This window comes from Ambystoma mexicanum, chromosome 1p (genome assembly GCF_040938575.1).
Source record: "Ambystoma mexicanum isolate Mex_15411 chromosome 1p, UKY_AmexF1_1, whole genome shotgun sequence".
NCBI lineage: Eukaryota > Metazoa > Chordata > Amphibia > Caudata > Ambystomatidae > Ambystoma > Ambystoma mexicanum.
Genome location: NC_090921.1, coordinates 1,412,927,626 through 1,412,940,638, shown reverse-complemented (window position 1 = coordinate 1,412,940,638; position 13,013 = coordinate 1,412,927,626).

Below are 13,013 nucleotides of genomic sequence, written 5' to 3'. Positions count from 1 at the left end.
GATCCCTGGGGCCTGGCAAATGGAACCCTTCAGGCTTCGGAAGGCCTTCTCACACTCCATAGTCCATGAAACTAGTTTGGGCATTCTGGTAGAGGTGAGGGCAGTCAAAGGATAAACTATATGGCAATAGTCTGATACACAGTTCATGTATTTCCCACTGAGTGCCAGGAAAGTCCTCACTTGGATTTGGGTAGTGGGGGTTGCCCAATTCTGTACAAGTTGTACTTCACTGAGAAGAGGGTAAGTTTTGTCTTCAGATACACCAGATTTATGCTCAAGATCAGCCACTGAGTCTTATCCAATCTGGCACTTGGTTGCCTTCATAGAAAGGTAGGCCTGATGAAGGCCCTGCAACACAATCCTCAGATGTCTTATATGTTCCTCCGAAGTTGGGCTTCAAACTGCTATCTCCTCCAGAGATATGCTGCAGAATTCATCCGCCCCTTTCAGAACATATTTAATCTTGCGGTGGAAAGTGACAGGTGCAGTCTCCAACCCAGAAAGCACTACCCTAGAATAACATTCTGTAGCTGTTGAATTTTCTGTCTACTCCTTGGCTTTTACCGACAGGGATATTTAGCAGAGCAATCAACAATGCTAATCTACTGGTCAGTACTTAGCTTGTTCACCTATTTGGCTATATTTGGTGGAGGGTGAACATCTGTTATGGAGACAGAATCCAGAGTTCTAAAGTACATGCAGAATCTTTAACCAAAGATACCTGCAAGGTTCAAAGGCTCTATCACCTATGATACAACAATTCACTGCTCTCCAACTGAATGTTGGATCCATGTGGTTCTGAACGACCACAAAACCAATTTTGTGTATGCCCAAAACTACAGTGACCAAGTCTTGCTCACACCAATCTGTTGATCTGGAATTATGGTAAACACGGGGAAGAATGGCTTCACTAAAGTTCTCACCTCACTCTGTTTTTGTGGGGTCAGTTGAGAGAACTGTTGTATCTTGTATCTCCCTTGTCCTGGTCCTGCATGAATGCTTGCTTGATGGAATGCTTGGTGGAATGTTAGCTGGTGAATGTTGTGGTGTAAGTATTCCTTGAAGGGGCAGCAAATGGGCCCTTGTGTGCTGTGAGGGCGGTTCTGTTGGAGGCAGGACACCTGAGGAGGCTGGGTTGGCCTGGGAGAGACCAGGTTGGTGGCTGCAGAGGACTGCAAGAGTCTAAGGAGACCATAGTGGCCGTCGTGGGTGGGGGCAAAGCAGATGTCTAACGGCAAGCAGCAGAATAATTTCTGCAAACGAGAACAGAGAGAGGTGCTCACTGAAGCGTCTGCAGTTTGGGGAGCAAAGCAGCTGTTCAATAGCTGTGGTGTTCTAGTGGCAAGAAAAAACAGAAAAGGTTGCAAGTTCTTACCAGATTATCGGTGTCTATGTGAGGTAGGAGCCACAGCACTGGGGCCACCTTTCAGCGTTGAGGCATCCCGTTATGCACATCGTGAGCAGTTCAAGTATGAGGCGGCATTTTACACTGCAGGACTTTGAGCAGTTCGAGATCGAGTTCCCATGGGGCTGTGAAGGAGCTCTGCTCTCCATGATGGCTTTGTAGTAATGGAGATATAATGGAACGCTGCTTCTCTGGCATGCCTTGTCTATTGGGAAACCTGTTGGATACATGCAACGTTCGCACGCATCAGTGTACTTTTCTTTTCTTATACAATTCTCCTTTGGTGATTTCACAACTGAAGGGCAACTGGTGTATTGTGCGGGGACTCATTAAAATGAGTGGCCTAGGGGAAAGAAGAACTTGACATTTTCTTGCCGGGGTTTATGTTTCGTAGCAACCGGGATACAGCAACGTCATCTGTGGAAGCACAGCTGGTTCGGCACACATGTGGCTACTTTTTTAATCTTCTGGGGGCTGTACAGCATGGAGCGGAGTGTTGTTCGGTCCATCAATTGGTTGTGCTGCAAGGAGTGCAGCACTGTGGGTGCTATTATGGTTGGTGTTGAAAGTGAGGAACCACATTTAAGATGCGCTGCTCAAAAAGGAAAGGAAAGGTTTTCTTGCATTTAGGGAGGCTACCTTGCATCTGCCTCATGAGCACATGTGTAGCTCCAACAATAATGGCTTCTCTATTGTTATTGTTGTGATGTGGGGCCTGTTACTGTTTGGTATGTCTTTGTGGTGAGACTTGGTGCAGTTCGGCCGGGAGTTGCTGGAAGTGACAAGCGTTACAGGAAGTGAGTTGACTCTTGATGGTATGCATTGATTATGGATGTGAGTTTCAGCATGTTTTTCGTGGCCTCTTTTATTTCTGATTGCCAAAGCGTTAGTGACAACATTCGAATTTCATCAGTTCTGACACCAAATGTAGTGTATGAATGTATTTATTTGTGTAACAAAACTTTGACTCCACAGCATACCATTCTTATGGACTTTGTAGCTCAGGGCAATTGACTTAATTAGTGTAGGATTCTCTTGTTTGCCATGCTTTTGGATGGTCACATTGCCCACTCTTGTGTGGTGAGGCTATGTGTTGTATGGCTTGTGTTGTAAAATCCAGCCTGTGGCCTAGCGAACCATTTGTTGGGTTTGTGGTGGACCAACCCCTGTGTGTATGTGTTCTGCAGTGCAGTGTATTCTAGTGGGCTTGGCCTGGCTGTAGTGGTGGTGGTGCAGTGCCTGCTGGAGAGCCTGACCTGGCCACGGGCTGTCCGGGATGCTGGACACCCGGAACTTGGCAGTCATGGACATGTGCCTCTTTTATGTTAGTGGAGTTGGGGTGTTGGACACTTGCACTTAGGAGAGAGGGTTTCCTGCCCATGCTCCTGAGGAGTTGGACACCGGCGATGTTAAGAGGATTGTCCTCTCCTCCTGTTAGTGTGAAGCTTGGGTGCCTGTGCCCTGTGCTCTAGTGCATGTTTTGGGATTGCACTGGTGTTGTTATAGTTCAGGGGTACACTGTAGCTCAGTGCATCACAGTTGATGGTGGTGTGATGCTTGATGGCACCGGTTGGAGGGTTTGTGGTTTTTAGGTCAGTTGTTTTGGTTGTTCTGGTTCCCTTAGTCAGAGCATCTGTTGTGGGGCCACAACTAGACTGAGAGTGCACTTGGGTGGTCGCCTGTTTTCTTTGCAGATTGTTGAGGGGATGTGTTTGGTGGGAGCATTGCTCCTTGTTCTTAGGAATGGAGTGAGTGGTAGTGGAAGTGGCTGTGATTGAGTGGAGCTTTGAGGTTGGTTGTGGCCAGGGTGCTGTCTGACTTCATGCGTTGGTTCCATTACCAGACAGTGTTTCTGTTGTGCTCATTTCGTACCTTGTTCCTTGGTTTTGTTAAGGAGGGAGATGTTGTGTCTTGTGTCTCCCTTGCCCTGGTCCTGTATGAATGCTTTCTTGATGGAATGCTTGGTGGAATGTTAGCTGGTGGAATGTTGTTGTCACTAATGTCTGTTATATCTTCTTCTTCAGATGAAATAGCAGATTCTTCCCCCAACTCCTCACCTTCCCCTTTCTTCTTGATCTTCCCTTCCTGACGTCTTGGAGGCTTCTCTTTTTTCTTGTGAAGATAAGGACGCCCTAGATAGGATGCCACCGTGCCACTAAGATAGGGGCGACGGGGGTTATCCCACCGAGAGCGCCTCACAGGGGGAAAAACCCAGAAGGCACAAAAACCCCTAGAAGTAGTATTTCAGGTGGTTGATCGAAGAAGGCAAGTGCGCTGATGGAAGAACAATCCGGTAAGCAGGCACGGGTCTGGTAGGCAGAGGTTCCAAATAGGTACAAGGGATAGGCACAGGCAGTCCGGTAAGCAGGCACGGGTCTGTAGGCAGAGGTTCCAAATAGGTGCAAGGGATAGGCACAGGCAGTCCGGTAAGCAGGCACGGGTCTGGTAGGCAGAGGTTCCAAATAGGTACAAGGAATAGGCATAGGCAGTCCGGTAAGCAGGCACGGGTCTGGTAGGCAGAGATTCCAAATAGGTACAAGGGATAGAGAAAGGAGGCGGAAGAAAAACCGGGAAGGGAGGAAAAAGGGGAGGAAAAGGAACGAAGCAAGCAAAGGCACAGGGAAAAAGGCGAAAGTAAGGAAAATCAAGGACAAGGCACTGCGCAAGGCAGGGTAACAAAAGGGTGGAACACTGCTGTGTGGGAACAGCGAAAACGAAAAGCAGAAAAGCAGGATATCACCAGTAACGGGAGCGGCAACAACACAGGAGGGAACCCGGAAACGTTGCAACGCGTATGTGACTCGGAAGTGGAGTGCTTTATACTTCCGGGTCACGCTCGCGTGCAACGACTAGAGCGGTGCGGGGAAAAGACGAGGAGTGAAATGCTACGGCGGACAGAAACGCCTGCGATTCCACACACGCCATACCCGCCGCGTCATGACAGTTGTGGTGTAAGCACCCCTTGAAAGTTCCATGAATGTCAGTTCGAGTGAGACAGCCTGTGGGAATGGAAACTGGTGGATGTTTTCCTGTACTTTCCTACTTACTTACCTTGAACCTATCCTGTTGTATCACCTTGTCATCTGGAACTTAGTAAAGAAGCTCACTTCCCGACCTGTGTCCTTGGAGTTCTTCATCTTGACTAAGAGCACAACTTAACAAGGACAGATGGGCAGTCTCATTGAAGTGATGAGAAGTACTGTTCTGACACAGGGCAGGGAGAGACATAGATTTTGCTGGCCCCCGTTCTGTAATCAAGAGCTGGGATCCAATGTTATCCCTTGGAACAAGATCCTTCACACTATTTATGGGCTATTCATGTGAAACTCTATGGTAGTCTCTCTAGATCAGTCATGGCCTTCGGAATAGTTTTCTTTAGCTAGTTCTAAGACGTCACAATGCCCAGACCAATCACTTATGATCTGGGGTTTCATAAACAGACATCAGAGGTCCACACTGCCTTATTTGGGGCTTACTAAGAACTCCAATCAAACTTGTGAGGGTTCTAGAAAGTCTCCCCCTCAGACCATCCTCCTGTGGGGGACAGTCGAGTGACCAATTACAAGTCACCTCACCTTCCTTCCACTGGGTCTGACCACTATTGGGCATAAAGATTGTGCCTGAGACAGGCACATCTCCGTCAGAGGAGCTACATCTGGTGCTAGAACTCAATAAAGTTTCAATGACTGTCTTGCAGTTATGCGCTGTGGGGTGGCATCAGGAATCATGGTGTTGTGATCAACAACCACCAATATCATACTATTGCCTGAGTTGTTAAACCGAGCCAAGGAGCTAACCAAGTTAGGCCATGTCTGTTCTAAATATGGGTCCACTCCTAGAAGTGGATCCTGGAGTGCCTGAATATCTGTCACACTTCTGGCATATTGTTGACAGGAAGTGAAACCCCAACAGTTGGTTTCTCCTGTCATGGGCTAGAAAGACTGCATGTGAGACCACTCTTGACTTATCCTGAAATCAGGATGAACCACAAGGGGACTGTCATGCACAGACTGTAAGAGGAACGGCCACCAACCTCTCATGGTTTCATCTGAAGGGCTTACTTTTGTATCCCTTGCTTCACTGGAGGTTCACCCTCCCACTGGAAGCAGGCCTTTCTCCACAGGCCTAGTGAAGATGTTGTTTGTTGTTGGCCCATACTAATCTCTTCCTTGGGAGCCTCCTCCACAACAAGCAAGCTTGGTAGCTCAGGAGTCCCATAGAATCAAACAATGTCTGGCAGTCCATCTTCCAGGCCTGCTTCTGGGATCTGACCAATGACATCAACACGGAGAATACTTTCCTTCCATCTTCCCATTTTTCGGACTCCTCTAGCCTTGGGTTTCCCCTTCAGCCGAGGCTTCCCCTTAGACATGGCTAGGGCACCCTGGTCCTGAGACCAAGAGCTTGAAGGGCCTGGAGAGTGTCTATCAGGACCTAGGTCTTGAAGACTGATCTTACCCAGGATGCTTTTAACAAACTCTTATTAGCACCACATGTACCATCTAATTTTTATCTTGTGTAAACTCATTGGGTCTCATTCCGAGTAGGGCGCAAATGGATACCGGGCACCGTTAAGAACATCGGTGCCGGTAATCCCTTTGCACCCTACTACGAGGTCTCTTTGTGGCCCCGTCCTTAACGCCTGCTTTTACCAGGCGTTATGGACGGGATCCGCAAAGGGACTTCAGAGCTAATAATGGTACCGTAATTTACGGTACCGTTATTAGCACCCTCCCCATTCCCATTGAGCCCTATGGGGGCTGAAATGGGAATGGGGAATGGTATTTTCAATGAGGACTTACCGGTCCCGCAAAGGTCAGACTAGACCAGTAAGTCCCCATTGAACGAGGACAGACACAGTACCGGTAATGGTGCTAGTCATAGCGCCATGACTAGCACCAACCTCAGAATGAGGGCCATTGTACTTTTTTTCGACCAGCACAGGTCAGCCTTGCCCTCCAGTGTTCTTTGCTTCTGGAGACACCATTGGGCGGTGCCTCCCTCTGCCACGCTATTTACTGAAGGTTCTTCATTTTTACATTATTTCTTGAATAAAAAATTGCTGTGTGCAGGTGGACTCACTTTTCTTGTGCCCTACCTTTTATTCTCAACTATGCTCCCTGTAAGAGAAACACAAACCTTAGAAGCACGGACAGCGATGTAGCCAAAACATGATAAGCAACAGTACTATGCAGAAAGCAAACAATGTCACAAATGCAATAAAGGGAGAATACATCTGGGGGTAAGGAAGTCAGTTTTCATCCACCAACCTCGGTGAGGAAAGAGGAGGTCAGTCAGGTGTGGCGCAGCTAAGAACACATTTCCTAAAGCGAAATGCTGGTCTCCACAATCAGTCCGAAATATAGATCAAAAACTGCAAAAATGCATCTACACGAAATGCAAAGAGTGGCGTTTTACCCATCTGCAGGGATCATCCTGTAAGTTAGCTATAAGCAGCAACTAGGCTCGTCATCTGTACTGCCAAGAGACAGCTGAGGCCCCCAGCTCACTCACAGCAACAACAATATTTGACATGTTTGATTCAAACAGGTCATGCCAGCTTTTAAAAGTTCTTATCTTCAGAGAAGTGGGAAATTGCTCTCAGGGCCCCTTGCTCTGAATGGGATGGCAGGGCTCTCAGCGTCCGGGAAGGTTGAGATGTCTGGGTCACGGCAGCATTATGTGAGGCCTGGAAAAGCCACTTATTGCCCAAAAGGGTACAGAGACCCACGCAGGAGACCAGACAGGAATAAGCCATACAGAGGCCGAACTGATCGATGAACAGGTTTTTTATTAGGTACTAGATAACACAGAATAGACAAGAGTCAGCTGAGGCTTGGAAAGCATGTAATGACAAGCATAGAGATTGCCAGTAGGAGCTCTGTCATTGTGGCTAAGATATCACTCTTTTATAGGCATTTATTGGCATGAGCCCAAGTGACATTTTGCATAAGAGGAACCAACTCCTTTCCTTACTGGAACCTAAGACAATAACAAGCCTGGTGGTTGCATTGTCTGCATATATTTGACAGTTTGGAGACATGTCCCGAGCACTCTGCCTGAATATCCCTTAGACCACCCCCCCCTTGCAGCATCTCTTCCAATATTGCTGCCACCTGCCCCGCTGGCGCAACAGCCACCATCACTATTCCCTCCATCACCCTAAACCCCGACTCCCACCTCTCTACCTCTGCTCCTCCTCCTCGTCCACCTCAACTCTGCTACTCTCTTCACATTTCCTGAGATCATCACTCAGAAAACCGCCTCTAGCAGCATCCACCCCATCACATGGGCCCGCTCTGATTCCACTCTTTTTTGTTCCACCCGATACCCCTCTTCCCTATCCCGAAACAGTTTAGAGCCCCTTTTGTTTCAAATCTACTTATGCACATTTCTAGCCACCACCGAACAAGGCTCTCCTGCTGAAAAGGATGCATTGCTTGCCCTTTACCAGGCAAGACATACAACTATCACACACTACCCCTCTAGGACCACCATCTTAAGATACTCGTGCTCCCCCACTCCACCCAGCCCATTGATGCTTTCCTCATGCCTATGCAGACATACCCTGGGGACCCCGATGAGGCACGCATTATAAAAATGCATACTCCATGGAACGCCACTGACTTATACCATGGCACAACATTTGACTTCATTGCCTGAAAATCCCAAAGCGTTCTTAGAACATTTAAATACTGTCAACATATGTTACACTCCTATCATTGGGGATTTAAAACAACTTCTCTGTGCTGTTTTGAAAGAAAATATGTACACAGACATTATGGATCAACTCTAGTGGCGTGATGCCCTGAGCCAGAAGATGACTACTGTTACTAGTTTAACTCAATTATCTGATCTCATTAAACAAAAATATCCCACCAAATCCGACCTCTTTCAGACTACCTTTCTAGGCTCATTGACTGTTTCTGAAATATTCTGGCTTTCCGCTTCAGTTCACGTTCAGAGAAGTGTACTGGGCTTATTTAGTGGGGGTTGTGTTTGTGAAACGGATAGATGTTGTAATTAGCAGCAGCTGGTGACTGTGATTATTGTATGATATGCATTACTGTGTATGCTACCTCTGTGCAATTCTTAAGTCCTGTTCAAAGGAAGTGGAGGGAAGAGCCACCTTACAATAGATGAAAGAGATACCCTTGCAAATATTTTGGGTTCCCCTCCACAAGGTCCGCCAACAGGAGAACCATTTGTTTTCTCCACATTTCAGAAGGGCAGTCAATATGAAGATTTCTTCGCGTACTCCTCGCAATGCGAGAGCCAACAGCATAAGTATTTTTAAATATTTTTCCTGCTGCACAAGGGCTGCCAAGATGAGGATTGTCCGGGTTCTCTGTGCTACACATGATAGACAAATATATTACATGTTTCTCAGTGTCTCTCTGTTATGCAATAGCTTCAGTTGCACACCATTTGCAGTCTCATCCTAATACAGCTGCTTCCTACCCATTTCCCCATTGCTAAATTTAGTGTGAGATGTTGGAGTGATTGGCAGACATATGTACCTGCACTGTCACAGGGCTGATAACTGAAGCTAATTTTCCTCTCCTCCTGTCCTGCATCAACACCTACTTGTACACCTCCTGCTGCACTCCCATCTCTACTTCATCTTCAACCTCTTGCATTCCCTCAGTCTCTGACTCCTCATGTTACGCCTCCCACGCTTCCATTTCCTCATTTTCTTGTTCTGCATCAATCTCACTATCAGACGCCGCTGCAAAATCTCCTCCTTTATTGCTGCCATCATCTCCTCCTGCCCACAGCCATCATTTCCTCCGTGAGATACTCAACCTCTCTCAACTTCTTCTCCCACAATACCTAAGGGAACTCTCCCAATGAATACATGCTATTGTGCTGTGGCTGTGCTATATTCATCTCTTCCTCTGACCAATTGAGTCCATTGCTTGGGTCATTGTCCACATTTATGGTCCTCCAAGGGTTACATATCTATGTCTCCAGAAAAGTTGCAAGCCTTAATCTCAAAAGGCTCTGCATCTAATACCACATTCCCCTCATCAAACTGATATCCTCCCAAATAGATGATGATGATGATGATTATTAATATTATTATTATTATTATTATTATTACTAGTAATAATAATAATAATAATAGTTAATCTAATATCACATCCCCCTCATCAAACGCCTACTCCTCATCCGAAAATGATATCCTCCCAAACAGATTATTATTATTATTATTATTATTATTATTATTATTATTATTATTGTTATTAATAATAATAATAATAATAATAATAATAATAATAATAATAATAATAATAATAATAATTGTTAATCTAATATCACAGCCCCCTCATCAAACCCCTACTCCTCATCCGGAAATGATATCCTCCCAAAGAGATCCAGTTGTCCCTTTCCTTGATTCATTTAATCAGGTATGGAGGAAGGGGGAGATTACAAATAAATGATTTAAAATATCATAAAGTTTAAACAAGTATTTTCATAAGAGTTTCTAAAAATTGATTTGTTTCCCGTGTAAGGAGTACGGTTAAGGAAAAAAGGTTTTAAAAGAAAAGCAATGTCACAAAAGGTTTTCACAAATGGTTTACATGTTTCTCTTTTTTTCTTTTTGGGGTGGCAAGAGGACAGGTAAGAGAAAGGGATTCAAAACGCACCCTTTTACAATGTGTATCACAAAGGGTTTCTCAAATGGGATCTACACTTTAAATAACTCTACAAAGGAAGCATAATACAACATGAAAAGGACACAGTGATCTTAAAGGCTTCATGATGTGCTCTTCTGCTGTCTCCTTGTATGAGTCAGCCCTTTTACTGCCTCTAACATCCAAGTAGCACAAGCCAGGGAGAACAGAAACATGGGCTGGGCTCTTCATATGGCCACCACACCAGCCTAGATATTCAAGGGATGATCTGCTAAAGATCTCCAAGATGGTTGGTGGTTCTGATTGGCCCACCAATTCAGCAATGCACACCAACTTGCTTGCAAGTTCTAACATGAATTTTGGCTTGAGATGAATCCTTTGATAGCTCAAGAATCTGTGGAATCTCCAATATGCTGTTCGGCCCAACATTAAATTTCGGCCATTCCGAAGCACCGCCAGGTTTACTATTGAATACCCCACTTTGGCACCAGTTTCCAGTCGTGCTTGAGATCCCCTAATTCTGGGTAATAGGAAGAATGACATGAAATTCCACATACAACCTTACTAATGCCCTGCAGCTCCCGCCTCATGTGCTACCTTCAAATGGGGACGGTCATCCTGTGGCCAGTAACCACATAACCTATTCCCACTGCACATTAACTGGTGGTCCTATGCTCAGACTCCCACACATTGCTGGATGGTGCACTCGATGGTCATCTAATGGCACACAATCACGGTGGTGATTTTATAATCACAGAATATGCGAGATTTGGGCACATTGAGAAAGAGTTGCTTTGCCAAATGAACAGACGGAACATTGGGCACAATGCGAAAGTTAGTCTGTGAGGGGAACTAGGCCATCAGCCAACCTAGGTTGAAGAGCTTGACGAACAAGGACAGAATGTGTGAGGAACTTTCAGCACATGAATAATCAAAGTGACCCTTTAGTTAGGGAGCATAGCTTTGGGCTCCTGAACTGACAACAAGAGACATTGGGAAATGAAAGATCTAAGGTCAGCTGCTTAGGACACACTGCCAAAGTGTCCAGGCAGCTTTGGGGATAGTGTCCGGCACTGAGGAGATTTTCAGCACACAGAACAATTAGTGTTAGGAGATTGGGTCATGATGACACAGTGTAGAAGGAGCCTTGTGTATGCAGCCTGACAGTGAACATCTCCGGCCCATGGATTTGATACAGGGAAGTGGAGGGCCCTAAATCACAAGGACAGAGCCAAGTGTATGGAGTTTAGGGAACACTGACAGCGTCTATAAAGGGCCTTGGGCACATCATCAGAAAGCAGGAAGCTTTGTGCACTTGAAAAGACAAGCGGCAGAAGTTTGGGTAAAATAGGAGAGCATGTCAGGACATTTGGGCACAATGAAGTATAGATTGGGGTGCATGGGCAGATAGTGTACCATGTACCTTCCTAAGCAGGTATTTGGGTAGTCAGGTAGGGGAATTATGTAGGGTATGGCTCAGAACACACTAGAATATAATACTCACATAGGTCTCCTGAAATGGGTGTTTAGTTGAATACATAATAAACACATAGACTACATTTTCTACCCCATTTTCTTTCCAAGACTTATGGAGAACAGAGCCATGTATTATACCTGAATAACGTTGTTTTTTGGGGGTGGCCGGCAGGCGAGTATGGGTTGTAATAAGATTTGGATGCTGTTATAAAGGAAGCCTGTTGTTGGCCACAGGCCTATATTAGCTAACTAGACTGTTCAACTGTGGTAAGATGTTTCATTTATATTGAGAGAGCTTTGTATGTGACTGGCACTGCTGTAGAAATGGGACCAATTTCCAAGCAACATACATTCTCTTTAATAAAAACATATCTACCTTATATCATGTTGCAGAAGTGTGTTTGCAAGATGCTGGAACATTAATTAAGTCCCAGCAGTAAGCTAGCCAATTCGGTATTATGGGTGTAGAGATCTGTGTGTACATTTTAGGCAATGGTTCTAAAATCTGTAGGATAGTTTAGGGTGTATTGTGCTGTCTGAGGAGATCTACCTACCATATGCACCAAAAGGTGAAATGCCATTAAGGCAGCCATGTAGGTTGAACAGCACCTGAGGGGATCTATCTACCCGTATGGTTATTTCCTTGGCTTGAGAGCCTCCTGAAAAGATATTTGTGTCAACAAATGTATGCATATGTAAATTACAGATTATGGGCCCGAGTCAAAGCACAGCCTTTCATCCTTTGGCGGATGACAAAATGAGTGATGGTGAATATTTTAGGAGTTCAAATCGAAAACGGTCTTATAGTATTTTTCCAATTTCTTTGTTAAATTAGGCTTAAAATTGAACCTATAAAGTAAATCTTATGGGGACAATCCTTCATTTAAATTTAAAGACAGTTTAACAAGTGAGGTGGCCAGGAGAATTGTAAGACTGTCATGCATATCATGAGGTGAAACACATATGGAATATGGCATGTGTCGGACAGAATTTGTGGGGACAGAGGTGGCAAAAATTGCTTTATCCACTAGTACCAATATCTTTGCACTACCTTGTATACAATTAACCTTGGTAAATTCAACACATATTTTAATCTCAATTCCAAAGCCAAGACCTTATGCAGTGAAAATAGAATGAACACGATGATGGGTCTTAGATACAGAGATCCCTTCTTTAACCTTATTTTGAAACCAAAAAAGAATTCTCTTTAAGGGGTTCTCCCCCTGCATTCATCCACACGAGGTTGCATGAAACAAAGTCTCCACAGCAGCTGCAGGTAAGCCGAGCTGGTCTATTATCTTCAAAAATCACTGGCACCAACGTGCTGAGCACTTTTGGGGACATATTGATTTGTGCAATTTCATGGTGCAGTCTGCATGAGCGTGCATCGGCGTGCTGAAATACTATTTTACAAGCAAAGTACCTCACTTGCCCGTTTGGGGTTCTGCCACCGTGGGCACCTGGCGCTCCATCGTGGCTGCTGCCTTTGTTCT